The sequence below is a fragment of the Scylla paramamosain genome, chromosome 3, assembly GCF_035594125.1.
Source record: "Scylla paramamosain isolate STU-SP2022 chromosome 3, ASM3559412v1, whole genome shotgun sequence".
NCBI classification, from domain to species: domain Eukaryota; kingdom Metazoa; phylum Arthropoda; class Malacostraca; order Decapoda; family Portunidae; genus Scylla; species Scylla paramamosain.
The window spans coordinates 9715001-9734434 of NC_087153.1; the positions used below are offsets into that span (position 1 = coordinate 9715001).

The 19434-nt window shown below is 42.0% G+C and overlaps 1 protein-coding gene across 1 annotated transcript in view; it reads left to right on the plus strand.

Moving 5' to 3' along the window:
- Positions 1–14509: 14509 nt before the first annotated feature.
- LOC135090087 (ALK tyrosine kinase receptor-like) overlaps positions 14510–19434 on the plus strand; it is a 79052-nt gene continuing 74127 nt past the window's right edge. The window contains exon 1 of the mRNA XM_063986402.1: positions 14510–14532. The gene's annotated coding sequence lies outside the window, so the exon portion shown is untranslated. The remainder of the gene's footprint in view (positions 14533–19434) is intronic.

Genomic DNA, 19434 nt, shown 5'->3' on the forward strand with positions numbered 1-19434 from the left:
TCTTCTCATCAGGGCAGGGAAAGGATAAGTCATGTATGTTTAATTTTATGATATTTTTCCTTGTTTAATGCAAACGTCCGTTCAGTCCTTGTCTAGTACAGTCTTATGCTTAGTGACTTGCGATAAGAGAGTCAGCCATTACTTACTTTCTCTCATCAGTTGTATTGGTAAAGGTAGAAAATAGTATGACTCACGTGCCTGCTGATTATATTTTTTATTTTTTTTTCACCTTTTTTCCTTGTTATGATCTAATGCGCGTGTTCAGTCCTTGTCTGCCCGCAGGGGGAGGGAGTCGAGTTAATTGATAAAAGGTAAACATGTTGACTGACGGACACATTGAGTTCAGAATTGTTTACCTTTGTACAGTGCATGGTGGCGGAGGGAACCTGTGGGGCTGCCGCTTCCCTAATTTGCCAACTTGTTGTGAACTTGGAGCAACACACACTTTGAATATTTATCTATCTGTCTGTCTGTCTATCTATCTATCAAGCACTCCATCTATCTGTCTATATATCTGTCTGTCTGTCTATCTGTTCATCCACCCACCCAGCAACCCATCCACCCACCCATCTACACATCTATCTCTCTATTTAGGAATTTATGTTAATGCGTAAAGTCGCACTACAAGAGCCAAAAAAAATAGCGCGATCGAGGAGTAGGAGAGAGGCCACAAGAGCAGTACATAAGGTCTCCAAGGGACGGAAGGTGTCCTATTAAACGCTGTCACCGCCCCCACGGGTCCACTCGTTGGCTCAGACACGGGAGAGGCTCAGCCCGGCCTCGCTCGGAATATATACCTGGAGGGGAAAAATATCGGGAAATTGGAAAAGGGATTGGGCAAGACAACTCCGAGCTCAGTTGGGGAAGAGAAGAGAGGGAAGGAAGAGGTGACCTTCTTAGTAGTGAGATCAATGTTGTTATCTACGCAGTTCTATTGAGGTAATGAAGGAAAAAAAAAATATGACATTTATAAAAAAACAGTGTGCTATAAAAGTGTTTGTCAAGAAAGAGGATTATATTTAGTGACTAAAGGAAGAGATTTAAGCTGTTGGGTCCTGAACCTCCACTATAAAACCAGTGTGTTATGAGATTGTTTGTCAAAAAAGAGGAATACATTAAGTGACTAGAGGAATAAATTAAATAAAGTGCTGGGTTCTAAAGCTGTACCAGTTTAGGCGACTTTAGGTAATGTACGTTATGGAATTATTACTTCTAAACAAGATTTTATGTTGGTTATGGTAGTAATGTCAGAGGGAAAAAAGCTGAAGTATATATTTTTTCTTTGTGTGTGTGTGTGTGTGTGTGTGTGTGTGTGTGTGTGTGTGTGTGTGTGTGTGTGTGTGTGTGTGTGTGTGTGTGTGTGTGTGTGTGTGTGTGTGTGTGTGTGGATGGATCTCTCTCTCTCTCTCTCTCTCTCTCTCTCTCTCTCTCTCTCTCTCTCTCTCCTCTCTCTCTCTCTCTCTCTCTCTCTCTCCTCTCTCTCTCTCTCTCTCACACTAATTTCACAAGCTCATTTAGTAAAGTGTGTGTGTGCCACCCTCCGCCGCTCCACCAAGGGGCTTGCACGCCTTCTCTGGGACTCCAGAAGGCTTTTGTTCCTACCTTTGGGGAACAGAACCTCGCTATCGTCCTTCACCTTATTATAAACTTAACTCGGCCCATTGCAGCTCAAGAAAGGTGAAGTGTTAGGTCATTCTGGTCTTCTGATATCTAATCTGTAGGGAGACGGTAATGGATGGCTGTAGTATTTGTAGTAGTCATAGTAGTAGTAGTAGTAGTAATAGTAGTAGTAGTAGTAGTAGTAGTGGTAGTAGTAGTAGTAGTAGTAGTAGTAGTAGTTGTAGTGGTAGTAGTAGTAGTAGTTGTGGTGCTTTTTATGTAAGAGGGGTACAGGCTAAAGACAACAATATATATATATATATATATATATATATATATATATATATATATATATATATATATATATATATATATATATATATATATATATATATATATATATATATATATATATATATATATATATATATATATATATATATATATATATATATATATATATATATATATATATATATATATATATATATATATATATATATATATATATATATATATATATATATATATATATATATATATATATATATATATATATATATATATAAATGAAAAAAAACGTACACTGACATGCCAGTCCCTAAAGAAAGCCAAAAGGTTAAGCCAAAATTAGAGACAGGTTGGGAGGTAGGTAGATAGACAGGTAGATGTATAGATAAGTAGGTTAGTAAAGCTCCATTTTAAAGTTAGCATTGAGTGTTATGTTAGATAAATCACTTACCATTCGTTCCTCTAGGATAGAAGAAAAGAAGGTTGAAGAGGAGGAGGAAGAGGAGGAGGAGTATTCATCATCATTAACAAGAGAAGTGTTCACCAGGGAGACGTGTAGCTTTAGCACTGTCTGCCTCCCAGGGGTTCTCTAAATAATCCTTTGTATTGCCGCTGCTGCTAATTGTGTAGAATAGATAATTTTGCCCCGTCCACGACCTTCATGTACTTGTTGTAGGTCTCCTTTTCCTCAAATACTCGTATCGACCCTTATAAATACAAATGAACAGGTCAGAGTCTCAGGGAATCATGCCACTTGCCCCTAACCTTACCTAACAAAACCTAACTTAACCTAACCTAATCTAGATTAATATAACCTAACTTAACTTAATCTAACCTAACGTAACCTAACCTATAGCCACTGATTCTCCTGATCGCTGCTTCCTGTTCATGGATCTCAGTTGTAGAGCAAGGAAACCCTAATCTAACCTAACCTAACCTAACCTAACCTAAACTTACCTAGTCAAACTCAACCTAATCCAACTCAGCCCAACTTAATCTAAGCATAAGATCCCTTCAATCTTAGCTATTTTAATAGTTATTCTGCTTCCTGTCCACGAATCTTAGGTGTGAAACAAGGAAAGCAGCACAGGCGATGGAAGACAGGAATATCGCGTTGATCGTGCTCATAACACTATTAGCCGTGCTGATCTGCCACGGGGCTTCCTGGGAAGACTTACACGCGTTACTACTTTACCAGGGAATGTCAAACTCGCCACACACTCTTGCAAAAAACCACATTCCCGTAACCTCCTGTGACGTGGCTGTTGTAGCTACCGCTGCTCGAGTGTTAGATGGTAGTGTAGTGCAGGAATAAACCTTAAGGCTTTAGTCAGCAATTAACAGCGGCAGGTTACAGAGTGGACTGTAGCAGTGGACTGACATTATCTAAACGGGAAACTCAAACATAAATTTAGAGCATAAGTTTGAATCATGGAACCTACATAATGTGTGCTTCACCACATGTATAGTGTCACTGGTAGGAGGTCTGGGTCATCGAGGGGGCCCTTCACTTACTGGTCAAGGAAGGGGCTTATCTGATTCTTGCCTCGTTGTCGGCTTTGTGGTCAACACGGCTGCCGCTGATGCCATTGCCTGCCTTATAAAAGTAATCCTGGACACGTATTCCAGAACGTTGTTGGCTCTCATCAGGATTATTTTCAAATGTCACTGTGAATATTTTTCGGGTTTTTATGGTCATTTCTCTATTGATGATTTAGAATCCTTATTAATCTTTAGAATCACGAGGACACCTTTGAAAATCCCGAATGACATCCCAATGATGATGCAGAATCCTTGTTAAACTTTCTCTAGAATCTAGAAAACAAATATGAAAAAGCATCCACCAACTTCCACAACAGACCAACACTGTTTCCTTTTATTTTTTATATATATATTTTGTTGCCCTTGGCCAGTGTCTCTCACGTAAAAAAAAAGAGAAAAAAAAACATATAACCGCATTGCTTCGGCGCTGAAAACAAGCAGTCGATCTGTAGAGTCAAGGTCAAGCTTCACCAGTCCAGCCAACCATGTCAGAGTTGAGCATAACTGACTGACAGCCGGCTGATGGGCGAGGCTGCAGGGCCTGTGAGGGAATACCCGGCTAACTAGGTCGTATGGCTGAATTTTTTTAACTTTTCCTTTATACATATATACAAGAGGAGGTCTGGTTAAGGGCAACTAATTGGTAGAAAAAAAAGTTAAAGGTAGATAGAAAATTCCAGTCCTTAAAGAAGAAGAAGAAGAAGCACAACAACAACAACAACAACAACAACAACAACAACAACAACAACAATCATCCCACCACCACAAACAACAACAACAACAGCAACAACTACAACAACAAGAAAAGCCAAACGCAATCCATAACAGCACTAGCTTAGCCAGTCACATCACTCAGCACAATGAACCGCTTTCTCCCCAAGTATATTTTGGCTTGTCTGTCATTTCCCCAAGCCAAATGTGCACCAAGCGGCGGGGTGGTGAGGCGGGACACTTCCTACAGAGGAGGAAAGAAGGGAGGAAGTAAATTAGATACCTCAGCAGCTGAATTTTTCTCTCTCCATTCTTTTCTCCTTTCCTCCACTCCTTTGCTCTCCACGCCCTTTGTACCTCTCCCTTTTTTTTCCATTTCACCTCCCTTTGCCTCCACGAAATTTCATCTTCCAAGTTCCATTCTCTCTCTCTCTCTCTCTCTCTCTCTCTCTCTCTCTCTCTCTCTCTCTCTCTCTCTCTCTCTCTCTCTCTCTCTCTCTCTCTCTCTCTCTCTCTCTCTCTCTCTCTCTCTCATCTCTTCGTTTCCTGCTTTCTCACCTCTGTTTTTTTCTCTCCCTGTTTTCTTGTTTTCTCTCTTCCTGCATCCTTATCCGATTTTCATTTTTCTTTCTGACACATTTTCCTCTCACACAGGTATTTTCCTCCATTCTGTTCTCATGCGTCCGTCCGTATCATTCCCCACCACTGTTGTTTCCTCTTGTTTCCTCTCGGTCTCTCCCTTCACCATCCCTTTCCCTTCCCTCCTCTTTTTTTTTTCTCCCTCGTCTTGTGTGGAAACATATCTTAAAAAAAAAGTAAATAAATAAATTTCTGCAAATGTACTCCATAAAAATACTGTGGGATGTAAGTAATTGAATAGGTTTTTGATATTTTTTGCTATTACGTAATATAATAAGGTGGGCTCAAGGGTAATGCATTAAATCTTTCTCTCTTTCGTAACTTTTTTGGATACATACATACACACACATATATATGCACACACATATTCATACATACATACATACATAGATACATACATACATACATACATACATCCTGCCCTGTCATTTCTGAGGGGCCAGTTCCGTCCTCCTAGTATTCATGTAATCAGGTAAAAAGCCCAAAGAATTCAGTCCCGTGCATAGAACATATATTATAGAGAAGATAATGTAGCTGTAGTGGTCACAAGTCGAGTATAACTTTCTGCACTCACCTCCTTTTGCGTTTTGTGTTTCCTCTCAGTGTGTAGGCCTCTGATCTGCTGACAGACTAACAAAACCTGTCAATGGGTAACTTCTTGGGAAACCAGAGGACTTCAGATCGAGGGAAAACATAAGATACAGTGTAAGTGTAGAATGTTATTACGTGGATTCAAGGATGCGACGTGCAGGTCTGATGTTTTCTTGCAGCTTCCCTAATCTTTACGTTACTTATATTTCTTACTGTATTTCCTGTTATCTCACTTCTTTGTACCCGCCTCACTGTCTTTCCTGTATGAATTGTTACACTGTTAGATTGGCCAGGACCGTAAGGAGATGGAGTTTTCAAGTCAGACCAGGCACGGTTGTATTATTGGTATGCATTGGTTGTGCGTGTATTGGATCTACTGCTGGTTTTGTTTACGTGATTACTTGGACTGTTTTCGTGTGACCTCGAGTGGCTTTCTGTCTATCTATTTATTTATCTGTCTATCTATTTATCTATCTATCTATCTGTCTGTTTGTGTGTGTGTGTGTGTGTGTGTGTGTGTGTGTGTGTGTGTGTGTGTGTGTGTGTGTGTGTGTGTGTGTGTGTGTGTGTGTGTGTGTGTGTGTGTGTGTGTGTGTGTGTGTGTGTCAGTGTGGATGTTTGTGTGTAACATAATATATAATATCATTGACAAGGAGGAGGAAATTAAATATCGGTTTCATGCCTCGCGGCTGTCCTCGCTGCGGGACGCGGTGACGTATCAGATCGTTGTGTTATGATATGTGAATGTGCACGGCCAATGTACTTGTGGCGGGGGTGGCGTGACCAGTGACAAGGATCAGCGATGTCACAAAGCGTCATGTTGCAGCTACTATTGCTCCTGACGGCGTGTACTGTTGGTGTGTTAGGTTACCGATCTAAACTTCATTTTCCAGGGCCACAGAGATGATTAACCAGGTTGTTAAAAGAGTGTTTCTCCTGTTAATAATGTAGGAATTTTCTTATTTTGTCACTGAAACCGTAGAAACACCCTTAAAAACCCGTGTAACCTCAACTTCACATGTCTGGGGGGCTTTCACTCATACTGCTCTTCTAGACAGGGTGGAATCAAAAGCTTTTCGTCTCATCAACTCCTCTCCTCTAACTGACTGTCTTCAGCCTCTCTCTCACCGCCGCAATGTTGCATATCTAGCTGTCTTCTACCGCTATTTTCATGCTAACTGCTCTTCTGATCTTGCTAACTGCATGCCTCCCCTCCTTCCGCGGCCTCGCTGCACAAGACTTTCTTCTTTCTCTCATCCCTATTCTGTCCACCTCTCTAACGCAAGAGTTAACCAGTATTCTCAAGCATTCATCCCTTTCTCTGGCAAACTCTGGAACCCCCTGCCTGCTTCTGTATTTCCACCTTCCTATGACTTGAATTCCTTCAAGAGGGAGGTTTCAAGACACTTATCCACCAATTTTTGACCGCTGCCTTGACCCTTTTACGGGACTGGCATTTCAGTGGGCATTTTTTTAATTGATTTTTGTTGCCCTTGGCCAGTGTCCTTCTTACATAAAAATAAAAAAAAAACTAGAGCCTTTTTGATGTAGAGGAGGTGTGGCGCAAAAGTGTGTCAGAGTATGGTCCCTACTGATGCTGTGGTAGACTGGCTGTTATGTTTGTCCCAAGGCTCCCATGTTGCGTCATGCTGTAGCTGCTGTTACTCCTGGCACTGAAGTTTGTGGCTAGTGTGTAGTGTGGGTGTGCTAAGTTCCTGTATTAGGTTTCTGCGGTGAGTTCCTGTGTTAGGTGCCTGACTCACTGATGCTGAGGTAGACTGGCTGTTATGATCTGAACCAGCCTACCGTGTATTCCTTGATTTAGACGTATTGGATTTCAAGTGAGAACTGTTTGCGTTGGTTTTGCAGTGGTGGTGGTGGTGGTAGTAACGGTGCGTCCTGGCGATAAGCAAGAGAGAGAGAGAGAGAGAGAGAGAGAGAGAGAGAGAGAGAGAGAGAGAGAGAGAGAGAGAGAGAGAGAGAGAGAGAGAGAGAGAGAGAGAGAGAGAGAGAGAGAAGACTTAGTGAAAGCTTTTATATGGAATGAATAATTACACATTGAAACTGTATTGTGGTGTCGATGTCAAGGGTCGCATTGACATTTTAAATACCTGGCATTGAAGTGTATTTAAACATTTATTTGTTGCGTTAATTGATGGAGAGCAGCAGCTGATATGGGATATGGGATTAAAGGGGTGAATTGTTGGTGACCTGTATTCACCTTATTGCGTGGGGAGTGATGGTGGTGGAGGTGGTGGTGTGGGGTCGGAGGGTGGCGCGGTCTTTGTTTCCTTCCGAGGGTCGATGGGCGGGTAAGAATTGTCGAGGAGGAGGTAGGGACAGGCTCGGGTTGTTCATTGTGGGCGCAGTGAGCGTGAGGGGAAGCGGAAAGGGAGATATCGGGATGCGCCGTGTTGAGGGAGAACGCCTGGCCCGTGAGGTGCTTGGCGTGTGGAGGTGAGGTCAGGTGTAAGGCGGCCAAGGCCGGGCTCGCCCTCGGTTCTAAAAGGGAGCTTTGTGAGGCGTCGTTTGATGTGTGTTTGTTTCCATCTCCTCACTCGACCGAGAGAGAGTGGTAATTACTGTGCCACTGCCTTCCAGGGTGGCACAGCAACACTTCGTCGCGCCAGAGGTCACGCGCACCGCCAGTCTCGCAAGAACCATTAATGATTGAGTGCTGAATAAGAATTCTGCCGTAAGACTAAGAATGAAAGTTCAATTACAACGTCAGCAGTAAGACACCGTAACTCTTTTTACACACACACACACACACACACACACACACACACACACACACACACACACACACACACACACACACACACACACACACACACACACACACACACACACACACACACACACACACACACACACACACACACACACACACACACACACACACACACACACACACACACACACACACACACACACACACACACACATTGCCAATCTTCGGTTCAGGTCTGTATCAAGTATTCACTTTGCCTTCATTGTTATTGGTCATAGTATTAGGACCAACTCTAGAAGGGAAGCCACAACCACACCCTCCAGGCCCGTCGCTGTGGCTGAGGTGCCTGGTGGTGGTCATGCTGCTCCAGAAGGCAAACATTAGTGGTGAGTAAAATAATCCTCACTTACAGCTGATGGATGACTTGATAGTATAATAGTAACCCCTGGAGGCGAAGGATACGAAGGATACTCGTGAACTAGTGTAAAGACAATGGTAAGTAATTGGTAAGGATGATTAGTGTAGTTGGTGGCATTCTAGGCCTTTTTAAAATACTTACGAGAGAGGCACGAGTAGTTGGTGGCATTCTGAGTCTTTGGAAATACTTACGAGAGGGGGAAGTATAGTTGGTTCACGTCCTGGGCCTTTAAGAATACTTATGAGAGAGAGAGAAGTGTAATTGGTGACACCTGAACCTTTGAGGATACTTACGAGAGAAACACAAGCAATTTTTTTGACGTCCTGGGCCTTTAAAATGGCTTATTGGGGAGGCAAGTATATATGTTTTGCGTCCTGAGCCTTTGGGAATACTTACGAGAGAGGCAAATGTTGTTCGTGGCGTCCAGAGCCATTATAAATACTTACGAGAAAGACAAGTGTGTAAGAATCCGAGCTGAAGTCCCCGGAGTCTCATCTAATCTCAGCATCATTGGTCTGCATAAAGTTGAGGCAGCATTGGAAAAATCATGGTAGCTCCTCGCGGGCTTTCCTCACCCTTAATACATCACCCGCACGGGAAGGAACAAGTGACGGCTTCCAATATTCATTTCTCTCTCTCTTTCTCTTTCTCTCTCTGGGTGCGGCGAGGTGTGGTGGTGTGGGGGGCGGGGTGGTTGGAGAGGGTCCGTGGGTGGTGGGGACATGGGGGTGCAGCATATGTTAGTCTTCTCAACTAGACGGACCTACACACACACACACACACACACACACACACACACACACACACACACACACACACACACACACACACACACACACACACACACACACACACACACACACACACACACACACACACACACACACACACACACACACACACACACACACACACACACACACACACACACACACACACACACACACACACACACACACACACACACACACACACACACACACACACACACACACACACACACACACACACACACACACACACACACACACACACACACACACACACACACACACACACACACACACACACACACACACACACACACACACACACACACACACACACACACACACACACACACACACACACACACACACACACACACACACACACACACACACACACACACACACACACACACACACACACACACACACACACACACACACACACACACACACACACACACACACACACACACACACACACACACACACACACACACACACACACACACACACACACACACACACACACACACACACACACACACACACACACACACACACACACACACACACACACACACACACACACACACACACACACACACACACACACACACACACACACACACACACACACACACACACACACACACACACACACACACACACACACACACACACACACACACACACACACACACACACACACACACACACACACACACACACACACACACACACACACACACACACACACACACACACACACACACACACACACACACACACACACACACACACACACACACACACACACACACACACACACACACACACACACACACACACACACACACACACACACACACACACACACACACACACACACACACACACACACACACACACACACACACACACACACACACTCTCTCTCTCTCTCTCTCTCTCTCTCTCTCTCTCTCTCTCTCTCTCTCTCTCTCTCTCTCTCTCTCTCTCTCTCTCTCTCTCTCTCTCCACATGCAGCCACACTCACCACCACCGAGAGAAACACTTCACGGTGTGTTTCAAGTGCGTTGGGTACACATAGATTCCTTGCCCAAATATTGCTTCAAGTGTAGCCAAGGAACGTTTGCCAATGAACGTACGTGGGAAGAGGCAGTGGTGGTATATGGTGTGGGAGGAAGTGGTGGTGGTGGGGTTACTGGGGGTACAGGGGGTGGCGGTTGTAGGGATTAGAAAGAGGTAAAGGTCGTAGGGTGTCGGGAGAGGAAGAGGGAACAGTTATGGGAAGAGTGTAGGAAGAGACAATGGTATTAGAATGAAAGAAGTGATGGTCGTTGCAGGATGTAGATGTGTAGAGGTGGTTGTCCCAGGCTATGGTAGAAGGAGGTGATGGTACTGTGATGTAACAAGAAGTACCGGTCATATGGTAGTTGAGTGTAGCAGGAGATGGTAGTCGTACGTAGGATACAGAAACAGGTCGTCATTGCAGGATACAAAAAGAGATTATCGTCACAGAAACACTGACTTCAGAAATATCACAACTTCACCTCACGAACTGAAGCAGGAAGAGGATGACTGCAGGTGGGATGGAGGTTCGGGGGAGGGTAGGTGGTGGTGGCGGGCCGGCGTGACGCAACAGTAGGCGTCACACTGATCCGCGGCCACACCCTCGGCGCGGCGGGGCGAGCGGTGGTGGGCGGGGCGAGGGCTTGGCTTCTAAATGGTTTGCAGACCAAGTGTGTCGCAGGGAAGACAAGATATAAGCCCTTATTCAGAAACACTTAGCTTTTTCACCACGACTATTTTCGAAGGCCACAGAGATTGGTTCTTACAAGTTACAGCTGGGTTCTTACAAGTGTTTCTTCTGTGAATAATGTAGAAATCTTGTTAACCTGTCACTGGGATCATAGAAACAGCCTTAAAACCCGTGTCTCTTCAATAGAGCCCTTTGAAAGTAGTGGAGGTGTGGCGTAGAATTGTTCCAGAATATGACCCATAATTCGAGGACTTCTAGAGCACAATTCTTTCTTAAACCAATTACCGGAGGAGGGGAGGGAGGGAGGCAGAAGTTATTGCTGTGTGTGTGTGTGTGTGTGTGTGTGTGTGTGTGTGTGTGTGTGTGTGTGTGTGTGTGCACCCGTAGACCTTAGTGCATTTTCTTATATTTCTTGAGGAACAGGGTAGATCCTAGCGCGCACACACACACACACACACACACACACACACACACACACACACACACACACACACACACACACACACACACACACACACACACACACACACACACACACACACACACACACACACACCCCTCAAGTACGGTTAGTAAAGTCAATGGAAAGAGAAAAAAGCAAAACAGTATATGGAGGCAAATACTGGAACAAATAAAACGGACTCACTTAATTCAGTTACAATCTCTCTCTCTCTCTCTCTCTCTCTCTCTCTCTCTCTCTCTCTCTCTCTCTCTCTCTCTCTCTCTCTCTCTCTCTCTCTCTCTCTCTCATACCCACCCACCTATTCCAAAACCTACGTAAAGCTACAATTGCATGTATATATGTATTTGTACCTACTTATTTCCCCCTCTCCCTTCCCCCTTCGTCCTTCCCGTTGGTGTCCTTGTGTAGGCTTAGGTCTCGGTGCGGGCTGCTCAAGGGAGCCTGCTGAAGGAGAGGAAGGCGGAGGCAGCGGGCGGGGCGTCGTAATTGGAATGGGAAGGCAGAAGCTTACGGAGGGGCTTTTGTGTCGCGACAATAGGTGAGTGTGTCGGGGAGGTCTGGCTGTGGTGGTGGTGGTGGTGGTGGTGGAAGAAATGGGTGAGCAGAGAGAGAGAGAGAGAGAGAGAGAGAGAGAGAGAGAGAGAGAGAGAGAGAGAGAGAGAGAGAGAGAGAGAGAGAGAGAGAGAGAGATTAAAGCACCATGTTTTCTCGATGAATTGTAAAGAGTGTTGGTATTGCTTTTCTAAACTTTATTCCTGATCTTTATAAACTTTAAACCTTGACGTGTATCATTACATTTTTACTCAGGTACACAGACATGCGCGCGCACATTAAATTCAAGCTACACACACACACACACACACACACACACACACACACACACACACACACACACACACACACACACACACACACACACACACACACACACACACACACACATCTCTCTATTGCCAATTGTCGATTTTTTTCACGTATTTCTCAGTTTCTTTCTCGCTAATCTAACATTTTTGCCAAACACACGTAAATCAGCCATTTTTTCAAATTACTCCTGATTATTTTTTTTTTACTTTTTTTTATTTCATCTCAATTCGTTTGTTTAGCTGCTGCGTTAGGACAGCGACACACACACACACACACACACACACACACACACACACACACACACACACACACACACACACACACACACACACACACACACGAATATGGCTTCCCCGCTTTTTAATCTGTCGTCTGGTATTGATTTTCGAAAACATGAAAGATCTTATAACTACAAATTTGTCATAACATCAAAAACAAAGCTGAAAAATATGTTTGACTCTTAAAATTCTACAATATCTGTGTTATTTTAGTTCAGATACAATTTCGTTAGTGGCAAAGTGCAAAATGGATTTAGGGAACGTATTTGCATTTTACTATACAATATCTCACATTTGACTCGTAAAAATATCTGCTATTTTTCGTTCAGATGTAGTTTCGTTAGTGGTAAAGTTTAGAGGAGGTATTAGCACTCATTATAGACTATCTCACTCGTTTCCTCTATTATGTAGAAGAGAAAGTGTGCCAGGCTGCTGATAACCTTAATACTACCTTGATATTAGATTTATTCCTCTTATCGCACAATCAGATAAGAGTTGCTATCATAAACCGCGTCATGTTGTATTCTCAAGATCCCTCAAATCAAATTCTCCACACTGGCAACTGATAATAAACTATAGCAGGTCTGTGAAGTTCATACCTATACGTATCTGATGGTGAACATTATACAGGGTGTTCCAAAAGTATATGTCACATTACGACACTTTGTATCTTAATAACTATGAAGGATATCAAAACACAACTTATATTCCCTGAATGCTAATATTTTCAAGTTTATATACAAAAAAAAAAAAGAGCCGAAAAGTGAAAAAAAATATTATTATTATTATTATTATTATTATTATTATTATTATTATTATTATTATTATTTATTATTATTATTATTATTATTATTATTATTATTATTATTTATTATTATTATTATTATTATTATTATTATTATTATTATTATTATTATTATTAGTAGTAGTAGTAGTAGTAGTAGTAGTAGTAGTAGTAGTAGTAGTAGTAGTAGTATTTATTTATTTATTTTATTTTTTTTTACAGATATTCAGTGTGCGCGGCGCGGGTTACAGGACACATCCAAGCGGTAGTTCATTTCTTGCCAGACGCGACCTAGCATAGCGTTGTCGATGGTGCCATAATTAACAGAAGAAAACTTGACGATTTTACCTTTTAGATGGTACCAGTGTCATCTTGCATCCATTTGTAGCTCTTGATGTGTGAGTTCTTAGAAAGTGACGAACTCTCATGGAAGCAAAGTGGAACTGGTACCATTTAAAAGGTAAAATCCTCAAGTTTTTTCTGTCAGTTTTGGCAACCATCAACAACGCTATGCTAGGTCGCGTTTGGCAAGAAATGGACTATCGTTTGGATGTGTCGTGTAACCCGCGCCGCGCACATTGAACATCTGTAAAAAAAAAAAAAAAAAAAAAGTAAAATAATAATAATAATAAATAATAATTTATTGCACCTTTGAGCTCATTTTTTTTTTTTTGTATAGAAACTTGAAAATATTAGCTTGTGTTTTGATATCCTCCATAGTTGTTAAGGTATAAAGTGTCGTAATGTGACATATACTTTTGGAACACCCTTTATAATACCTTACAATTTTAAACTCTATATGAAATTGTTGCCTTGGTTTCATTTGGTAATCAGGGAAATACTTGTACCTCATAATTATGACTTCACTGGCTTAGATGTGATCCCAAGAGCGACTTTATACGACTCTTAAATCCTTCCTCCTATCAGTGATTAGAGGACACGCTGGGTGACTGCAGATGTTATTTGTTAGAGTGTGCGTGTTAGTAGTGGCTCGTGGCAGTGGCTTGCGTGTGTGTGAGGGATAGAATATAGTTGTGAGTGTACGAGTCTTGTCCTCATCCAGCTCTTACTTAAATCTGTGCATTGGTGAGTAGAAGGAATGTTAGAAGAGAGTAGTGATGTAATTTTTGTGTATCCAAAGTAACAATGAATATCCACTACCTTACATAGAGGAGATATTAGTATAAGAAATATATTATAGTAGTGAGTGTACGAGCCTTGTGGAGACGGTATGTAGAAGAGAGGTGGTTGAAGAGAGGAGCCATAGAAGAGTAAAATAGGTGGTAAAGGAGAGAAGTGGTGGAAGATATTGTAGAAGAGGTATAAGAAGTCGTACAGAAAGATAATTGGATCAGGTATTAAAAAAAAACACGACTGGTAAAAGGAAAAAAATAATGATAAAAGAGGTAGAGGATAGGGAGTATAGAAGAGTGGGCTGGTAGAAGATGAATGGGGGAAAAAAAGTATATTATAGAAGAAAAAGAGAAGACTGAATAATAAAAGAATAAGTAACATAGAAGACAAAACTGACAGAAAGGCTAGCTGGTAGAGAAAGCATGTGAAAGAAGATATATTAAAAAAAAAATGGTGCAAGAGGTACAAGAGAGAGAGAGAGAGAGAGAGAGAGAGAGAGAGAGAGAGAGAGAGAGAGAGAGAGAGAGAGAGAGAGAGAGAGAGAGAGAGAGAGAGAGAGAGAGAGAGAGAGACTGGAAGGAATGAAGTCAAATTACAATATGAAACGACAAATTACATGCAGCAAACAATATTCCTTCTGATGTTACATGGAGATTACTCACTCACCATCCTGCAAGTGTCTATGTATAGCGTCTGTCTGAGTGTTCATGTCAAGGCAGCGTCAGTGATGCAGTTATGGCAGTGTCATGAGGGTGTTGGGGTTTTAAACGCTACAGTCACTCTTCCAGATAGGCTGTCACTGTGCCTTGACAAAAAACGAATGTATGTATGTAGCTATAGTATTTCTGTAATTCTCTCTCTCTCTCTCTCTCTCTCTCTCTCTCTCTCTCTCTCTCTCTCTCTCTCTCTCTCTCTCTCTCTCTCTCTCTCTCTCTCTCTCTCTCTCACAGGTTTATGGTATCTGTGTGTATAGAACATTTTGCTGTAAAGAAAGAAAATATTGGTGAATTTCGTCGTGTGTGTGTGTGTGTGTGTGTGTGTGTGTGTGTGTGTGTGTGTGTGTGTGTGTATTAGCGTGGGAGTAAAGTGCAGGTGACGTGGTTAATCATAATTCTATCAGGGTCTCTAGGGAGCGTATCTGAGCTTCCCTTCCTGTAGCGCCTCCCCACCATTGAGGGAGGCGGCCAGGGCAGGGAAGACTTAACGCTCACCTTTACTCACAAAAAAAAAAGAAAAAAAAAGAAAAAAAAAAAACTGGGCGTCGCGGTGATGAATTAAGAAGCGGGAATGAAGGTTTCAGTCTATCCTGTACTTGCCTCACTCGTCTTGCAGCGGGGAATTAGTCAACTACTATACTGCAAGAGTGTGCTATTGAGAAAACTCGAAGCAGGGAAGCAGGAAAAACTCGAAGCCTGGGTGATGAAAACGCAAAACTGTCTGTGTGTTAGTTTTCTTTTTCTTTCTTTTTTTTTTTTTTTTTTACATGAGGATTAATACTTTTCTTTGCTGTCAAAATGATTCCCCATTCATTTATTTATTTATTTATTTTTTATGCGTTTCTCATACCAGATTATAGTTTTTCCAATAGTACTAGTAATACCTCCTCTTTCTGGGCAGTCATATATTTCTTCTCCACACTCCCTTGATATTTCCATTTTTTTTTTTTTGTAGAACGTAGGAACAATATGAAATAAGAGAAACTAGAAAAGCCAGTTGGCCTATACGTGGCAGTTCTTGTTTAAAAAATATATGTATTCACCTATCATCCTTATCCTTAAATTTATATAATCTTTTAAAGTTCCGTTTTGGCTATGAACCAACAACCTGATTCTTATTCCAGTCATTTACCACTTTGGTTAATGACCAGTTTCTTCTCTTATAAATTAAACTTTATCATGTTTGAATCCATTACTTGAAGTCCTATTGTGATTACTAGGTTTAAAGTTCTTATTAATATCACTATTTTAGACGTTTCATAAATCTGCCGTTTTCTACTTACATGATAAAGACAGTGCACAGCTGAGTCCATGTTCCCTTTTTGCAAGTGTTCAGCGATGACTCCTCTTACTTTACACAATATGAAATACCGGAGAAAAAATATTGAAGGGAAGCTCGTGTAAAAAAAAAAAAAAAGTTTTCTCTCAGGTGATTTTTTTTTTCCAGTAAAATATTTATGGTCTGGAATGTATTACTATGTGAAAAATAAACGCTGAAAGAAAAATAAAACAGTAAAAGCACTTGCTAAAAATGGCAGAAGGTTCATTTTGTTTTGAGAAATTTCGTGAATATTTTATCACCCGTGAAGTTTTTCATTTTTTTTCTAATACTTTTGTTGGTTAGTAATTTTTTTCCCGTTTATCTGTGTTAAGAATTTCTTTTAAAACTTCTATAACATTCTATAACTGGGTTAGTTCATGCCCTGCTCCTGCAGGAATGCAGAGGTGTGTTTTGTCATTACCGCGTCAGAACAGGTAAAGTTGCAGGAGATGAATAATCTGAATCATTCACGCGAACAGGTGTGGCCGGCAGCTATTACCTGTCATAATGGACAGGCGTCACGAATAACAGGTAAAAATAGGTGAGTGTGGGCTGGCTACAAACGCGCGCGCGCGCGCGCACACACACACACACACACACACACACACACACACACACACACACACACACACACACACACACACACACACACACACACACACACACACACACACACACACACACACTAGATAATATTATACTTTTTACAGTGGTATGGCTTCCTTTTAACCTCACCACGGTATTCTGCTGACTCTATAACCCGTAAACCGTATTTTCCCCTTTCTCCACACACACACACACACACACACACACACACACACACATGCTCGTCCTTAAATAATGTTAAATCTTTTACCGCAGTATGGCTTTCTTTTAACATTACTTCTATATTCTGTTCACTTGATAACACGTAAGCCATTTTTCCCTTTCTCTAGAGGTTTATCTCCACACACACACACACACACACACACACACACACACACACACACACACACACACACACACACACACACACACACACACACACACACACACACACACACACACACACACACACACATTCTACATTAGATTATGTAAGATTTTTCGCCATTATAGCTTCCTTTTTTTACCTTTTCGCAACACTATTTACTTGATAGACAGTAAACCGTTTTTTTCCTCCTTCATTTCCTCAAGGGAGAGACTTATTTAACGTCTCTTCGCAGGTGGCAGTATGGTTTCTTAGAATATTAATCTCTCTGCCATCTCATCCAAGTGTTCTGCTTCAACTCTGAGGAAGAAGAAAAACGCCAAGATTTTTGTTCCTCAGTTAAGAAAGCGGTAAAGATCTTTTTCCTCAGATGGCTCGCGGGGATTACTGTTGTTACCTGAGAGAGAGAGAGAGAGAGAGAGAGAGAGAGAGAGAGAGAGAGAGAGAGAGAGAGAGAGAGAGAGAGAGAGAGAGAGAGAGAGAGAGAGAGAGAGAGAGAGTAACCTGATGTGCAGTAACTAATTCAGCAGATGAACAGGTAACTAATTAATCTACCTGGTACCTCTACAGGCCATCGCAGCCAACATACATATATACATACAGCCTGTCATCTGTCTTTATTTCAGTGCCAGTATTCTCACATCACAGAGAGACGGAGCTGAACAAAGTAGCAAAGTGTCTTTATAGCTCATTACCCCTCGCCTGACTACGTAACCCACTATTGCCGGAAGTTGGTAATAAGTTGTAGCGGTCCCTGAATAGACAAACTTATCCACTAACACCATTTAAGTTCCTGGATGCCACAAAGAGGGAGTTACATAGCATGGCGGAACATTGTCTCTAACTCCTCTAACCTCCTTATCGTGAGTTGTGATAATTTTAATCTTGGTCTGGAGCAAGTCAGTTGAGGAAAGGGGACCGAGAAGACATGGAGTGAGATGGAGGGATGGAATTGCAGTAGAAGTGCAAAGAATGGAAGTCACAGGGGAAGATGCAAGAGACAGATACAACTGGAGGAGACTTAAACATGGCGCCAATCCCTGAATGTAGAGAAACGGAGAAAGGTTGGAAGTTGTCTTGGTTAACCCTTTCACTGGTATTTGGTACATCTTTCCTTAATTACGAATCACTTGTTCTATAGCCAACTCTAATCATTAAACTGACTACAAATTACAAAATCTATACTTTTAACCCCCCTTCTTGTAGATGCGTATGAAGATTTGATACATTACTTCTAGTGGTGTTAATTGTTTCATATCGCACCAAAAGGGTTAATAGTCGCTCATTTGTATATTTTTATCTCAATTTTTGAATCCTCTACACTTAATTTTTAAATCCTCTACACTTAAAATGTTCTTGGAAGTAAGTTCTAGGGACTGCCACGTATAGGCCTGATGATTTTATGGAACTTTCCTTATTTTCTTATACATTTCAACAACGACCCTGTTTGTGAATCTCTCTCTCTCTCTCTCTCTCTCTCTCTCTCTCTCTCTCTCTCTCTCTCTCTCTCTCTCTCTCTCTCTCTCTCTCTCTCTCTCTCTCTCTCTCTCTCTCTCTCTCTCTCTCTCTCTCTCTCTCTCTCTCTCTCTCTCTCTCTCTCTCTCTCTCTCTCTCTCTCTCTCTCTCTCTCTCTCTCTCTCTCTCTCTCTCTCTCTCTCTCTCTCTCTCTCTCTCTCTCTCTCTCTGTACCGAAGTTTAAGATCACGGGTCGCTCACTCACGCCTTGGTGCTCCCAGTCAGCCAGCTTTGACAACTCCACTTCTCAGACAGTCACCACAAAGTCCAGCGTGTGGTTTTGTGTTCGCCTCCCATGTGTGGTTATTGATCGGCACGCATTGGGTACAGAT